Source organism: Mustela nigripes, chromosome X (assembly GCF_022355385.1).
Source record: "Mustela nigripes isolate SB6536 chromosome X, MUSNIG.SB6536, whole genome shotgun sequence".
NCBI lineage: Eukaryota > Metazoa > Chordata > Mammalia > Carnivora > Mustelidae > Mustela > Mustela nigripes.
Genome location: NC_081575.1, coordinates 58,015,303 through 58,021,277, shown reverse-complemented (window position 1 = coordinate 58,021,277; position 5,975 = coordinate 58,015,303). Strand labels below are relative to the sequence as shown.

The window sequence follows — 5,975 nt, the reverse complement described above, 5'->3', positions numbered from 1 at the left end:
AAAAAAAAAAAAAAAACAACTGAAAAGAACACAGAGGCAGTAAATAAAGAAATAAGAAAAGATATTTTATGCAAATAGAAACCAAAATGAAACAAAAGTGGTCATGCTTATATCAGATAAAAGAGATTTTAAATCACTGTCAAAAGAGACAAAAAGAACAACATTACATAAATGACTAAAGGGTTAATTCACCAAGAAGGTATAATAATTAAAAATAAATGTGCACTCAACATCATTACACCCAAATATATGAAGCAAATATTCACAGAACTGATGAGAGAAATACATAGCAACAAATAATAGTAGGAGCATTCAATATTTCACTTTCAATAATGGATAGAACATCCAGATAGAAGATCAAGGAAAGGAGAATCTGAACATGGATCTAACAGACATAAAACAAATTCTACCCAACATCAGCAGAATACATATTCTTCTCAAGCACACATGGAACATTCTCCAAGAGAAATCACATTTTAGGTCACAAGATAAATCTTGACAAATTTAAGATTGATATCATACCAAGTACCTTTTCTGACTACAGTAAAATGAACTAGAAATTACTGATCAGAGGAAAACTGGAAAATTCAGGAAATGTGGAAATTTAACACACATTTTTTAAAAGATTTTATTTATTTATTTGACAGACAGAGATCACAAGTAGGCAGAGAGGCAGATAGAGAGAGAGGGAAGCAGGCTCCCTGCTGAGCAGAGAGCCCGATGCGGAGCTCGATCCCAGGACCCTGGGACCATGACCCAAGCCGAAAGCAGAGGCTTTAACCCACTGAGCCACCCAGGTTCCCCTGAACACACATTTTTGAAAAAGTAATAAGCCAAAGAGAAAATCAAAGGGAAATTAGAAAATATTTTGATACAAATTGGGGCGCCTGGGTGGCTCAGTATTTAAGTGTCTGCCTTTGGCTCATATCGTGTTACCAGTGTCCTAGGATAGAATCCCTCATTGGACTCCATGTTTGGCAGGAACTGCTTCTCTCTTCCCCACTCCCCCTGCTTATGTTCCCTCTCTCACTGTGTCTCTCTCTGTCAAATAAATAAAATCTTTAAAAAATATTTTGATACACATGAAAATGGAAACACAACATACAATTCTTTTTGTTGTTGTTGTTGTTGTTTTAAACACTTTTTTATGTTCAGTTAGCCACTGTACAGTACATGATTAGTTTTTGATGTAGTGTTCAATGATTCATTAGTTAAGTATAACAACTGGTGCTCATCACAACATGTGCCCTCCTCAATACCCACCACCCTCTTACCCCCTTCCCCCACCCTCCTCCCCTCTGAGAACCTCAGATTATTTCAGAGTGCCCATAGTCTCTCATGGCTCATCTCTCTCTCTGCTTTCTCCCCTTTTGGATTTCCCTACCTTCCTCTATCATCCTCCGTGCTATTGCTTATGTTTCACATATGAGTGAAACCATATGATATTTGTTTGTCTCTGCTTGATTTACTTGACTTAATATAACCCCTCCAGTTCCATCCATGTCAAATCTTATGGGATGCAGCAAAAGCAATACTAAGAATAAAGTTTATAGTTTTAAACACCTACCTTGGAAAAGAAAAAAAAAAAAAAAACCTCATACAATATAACTTTACAACTCAAAAATTAGAAGAAGACAAATCTAAGCCCAATGTTAGCAGAAGGAAAGATAAACAAGATTAGAGTAAACATAAAGGAAATAATGAATATGAAAACAAAAAAATAAAGCCAAGCATTTTTATTAGAAAATATAAACAAAATAGGCAAATCCTTAGCTAGATTAAGAAAAAAGAGAGAAAACATAAATAAATAAAATCAAAATCAACACGTTACAATTGATGCCATAGAAATTAAAAATGATTACAAGACTACGATGAGCAATTATGTGCCAACAAATTAGATAACTTAGAAGAAATAGGTACATCCCTAGAAACATGTCACCTACCAAGATTTGTTTTGACAGACTAATAACAAATTAGGAGATTAAATCAATAATCGAAACTCTCCCCAAAAAAGAAAAGCCTGGAACCAGATCGCATCACTGGTATGTTATTAAAACATTTAAAGAAGAAGCAATGCTAATCCTTCTCAAACTCCTCCAAAAAACTAAATAGAAGGGAACACTTCACTTATTTTAATGTAGCTAATGTTACTCAGATATCAAAGCCAGACACAAGAAAACTAAATTACAGGCCAATATCCAGGATGAACATAGATGTAAAACTCCTTAACAAAATAATAGAAAATCAATGCAATAGCACATTAAAACATGAGTAAGTGGAATTTATCCTAGGGAATTCAAGGATGGTTTAGCAAATGAAAATCAATGTTATAAACCACATTAATAGAATGAACAATAAAATTCACATGAACATCTTAAGAGATGCAGAAAAAGCACTTAACAAAGCAACACACTTTCTTTATTTTATTTTATTTGTCAGAGAGAGAGAGAAGCAGGGGGAGCAGCAGGTAGAGGGAGAAGTAGTTTCCATGCTGAACAGGGAGCCCAAAGTGGGACTCTATCCCAGAACCCTGGGATCATGAACTGAGCCAAAGTCAGATGCCTAAGTGACTGAGCCACTCAGGCATCCCAAAACAGTACACTTTCAGAATAAAATATTCAATAACAATAAATTGTAAGAAATTGTTCCAGCACTATATATAGTGTGTGTGTGTGTGTGTCTCACAGTTAACATCACATTTAACAGTAAAAAACTGAAAACGATTCCTCTAAAACTGAGAACAAAACAACAGTGCCCACAATCACTACTTCTATTCAACATAATACTAGAAATCCTTCTCAGAGCAATTAAGAATGAAAAATAAATGAAAGATATTTAAATAAGAAAGGAAGAAGTACAATTATCTCTGGTCACAGATTACATGATTTATATGTAGAAAACTTAAAGGATTATGCACACACACATATAAGCAGTACAAAATAGCAGCAAAGTTGAAAAATACAAAATTAGTATGCAAAAATCAGTGGGGTTTCTATACACTGATACAACAAACAATCCAAAAAAGAAATTCAAAAAAATATAACATCAAAAAGGATAAAATACTAAAAATAAATTTAACCAAGAAGGCAAAGATTCATACACCGATAACTACAAAACATTGCTGAAAAAAATTAAAGACTCAAATAAATGGAAAGACATCCTTTTAATGGTTTGGAAGACTTGATATTGTTAAAATATCCAGCCTACACATTTCCATTTCAAAACATACTACAAAGCTACAATTATCAAAATAGTATAGTATTGACACAAGGGCAGATATTTAAATCAATAGATCGGAATAGAGAGGCCAGAACTAAACACATACATATATGGTGAAATGATCTTCCACAAGGGAGCCAAAGCTGCATAATGGAATGGATTATCTCTTCAACAAATAGTGATGGGAAAACTGGGTATCAACACACCAAAAGATTGAATTAGAACTTATCTTACATCATACACAAAAATTAACTCAAAATGGATTAAAAACTTAAACTTGTGATATGAAATTACAAAATTCCTAATCAAAAACACAGGGAATAGGGGCGCCTGGGTGGCTCAGTGGGTTAAGCCGCTGCCTTCGGCTCAGGTCATGATCTCAGGGTCCTGGGATCGAGTCCCACATCGGGCTCAGAGAGCCTGCTTCCCTCTCTCTCTCTCTGCCTGCCTCTCCATCTACTTGTGATTTCTCTCTGTCAAATAAATAAATAAAATCTTTTAAAAAAAAAAAACATAGGGGATAATTTCATGTCATTGTATTTAGCAATAATTCCTTGGATGTGATACCAAAAACACTGACAACTAAAACAAAAATAGACAACTGTGCTACTTGAAACTAAAAAGTTTCTGTACATTAAAAAGCAATCAACAGAGTGAAAAAGTAGTCTATGAAATGGGTGAAAATATATACAAACCATATTTCTAATAAGGGAATGATATCTAAAATATACAAAGAACTCCTACAACTTAATGACAGAAACAAATGATTCAATTAAAAAGTAGACAAGGGAACTGAATAGTCCTTTCTCCAAAGAAGACATACAAATAGCAGCTGGTATATGGAAAGAAGCTTAATATTTCTAATAATTAGGAAAATGCAAATCAAAGCTATAATGAAGTAGTATCTCTGATTGGTTAGAGTGGCCATTACTTAAAAAGGAAAGGAATGAAAATGGAAATAGCAAGTTTTAGAAAGGATATAAAAAATCTGAACTTTTCTGCCCTCTTTTTAGAAATGTAAAATGGTGCAGTCATTATGGAAAACAGTATTTTAGATTCTCAAAAATATAAAAATAGAATTACCATAGAACTTCTTAGGGTTCATTGAAAATACTTGAAATCAGGATCTTGAATAGATATGTGTACGCCATGTTCATTATAGCATTATTCACAATAGCCAGTAGCCAGAAACAATCTAAATATTCACAAAAAAAAATGTGGTATGTGAGAGACTGGAAAGATGGTAGAATAGGAGACCCATAAACTCACCTCACCCCACATAATTAAGAATATAACATTCACATTAGCATTAAAAAAAAACAGAAAATGACCCAAAAAATGGAAGTATGAATTCCACAGCTAAAGGTATAGAAGATAGGCAGAGCAGACAAACAGTGGGGAGTTAAAAGGGCTCCAGCTCTCATTAGTTGGGAAGGAGCTGTGGGTACAGAGAAGGGTCGGAAACATAGTGTCACACCAGGGAGCCCATATGAGGAAGTTGAAAGCCCATAACATATGGCTTTGAATGCAAGAGGGGACGGATTTCATGATTTCTTATAACCTGAAGGACATAAAGCCTGGAATTGTAAAAAGTCAGTGGGCCAGTCTCTGTGAGAGCTCAGAGGGCATTAGGAAACTGAGCCCATGCCCTTAAATAGACAACACTACAAACAGACAGCAGAGATCCCGTATAGAAGCAGCAGATTGGGGAGGAGTCAAGATGGCGGAGAAGTAGCAGGCTGTGACTACTTCAGCTAGCAGGAGATCAGCTAGATAGCTTATCTAAAGATTGCAAACACCTGAAAATCCATCCGCAGATCGTAGAGAAGAAGAACAGAAATTCTGGAAACAGAAAAACAACCACTTTCTGAAAGGTAGGACCGGCGGAGAAGTGAATCCAAAGCGACGGGAAGAGAGACCCCGGGGGGAGGGGCCAGCTCCCGGCAAGCGGCAGAGCAACAGCACACAAAATCAGGACTTTTAAAAGTCTGTTCCGCTGAGGGATATCACTCCAGAGGCTACCCGGGGCGAAGCCCACTCGGGGTCAGCGTGGCCTCAGGTCCCACAGGGTCACAGAAGGATCAGGGGTGTCTGAGTGTCGCAGAGCTTGCAGGTATTGGAACAGGAAAGCCAGCTACAGAGACAGAGCCGACAGTAAGCTCACAGCTTGGTGTACCTTGAACTGGCCGCAGGCTCGGTGAGCTCGGAGCGCGGCAGGAGGTCAGGCAGACCGGAGTAACAGGGCGCTGTTCTCTGAGGACGCACTGAGGAATGGGGCCCTGGGCTCTCGGCTCCTCCGGGCCGGAGACCAGGAGGCCGCCATTTGTGCTCCCATCCTCCGGAACTCTACGGAAAGCAATCAGGGAACAAAAGCTCCTGAAAGCAAACCCAAGCGGATTACTCACACCGGCCCGGGTAAGGGCCGTGCAATTCCGCCTGGGGCAAAGACACTTGAGAATCACTACAACAGGCCCCTCCCCCAGAAGATCAACAAGAAATACAGCCGAGACCAAGTTCACCTACCAAGGAGTGCGGTCTCAATACCAAGGAGAGCAGAAGAATTCCAGAGGAGGAGAAAGCCAAGCACAGAACTCGTGGCTTTTTCCCTGTGATATTTTTTAGTCTTGCAGTTAATTTAATTTTTTTCGTTTTCATTTTTTGTTTTTTTTTTCTCGCCTTCGGGTAAAATTTTTTTTTTAACTTTTACCTTTTGCTTTTTTAACGTTTTTTAACTAGTTTATCTAATATATATATTT

The 5,975-nt window shown here is 37.4% G+C and overlaps 1 long non-coding RNA gene across 1 annotated transcript in view; it reads right to left on the bottom strand.

Moving 5' to 3' along the window:
• LOC132007599 (uncharacterized) overlaps nt 1-5,975 on the bottom strand; it is a 70,630-nt gene that overhangs the window by 23,372 nt on the left and 41,283 nt on the right. The gene's annotated exons all lie outside the window — the stretch shown is intronic.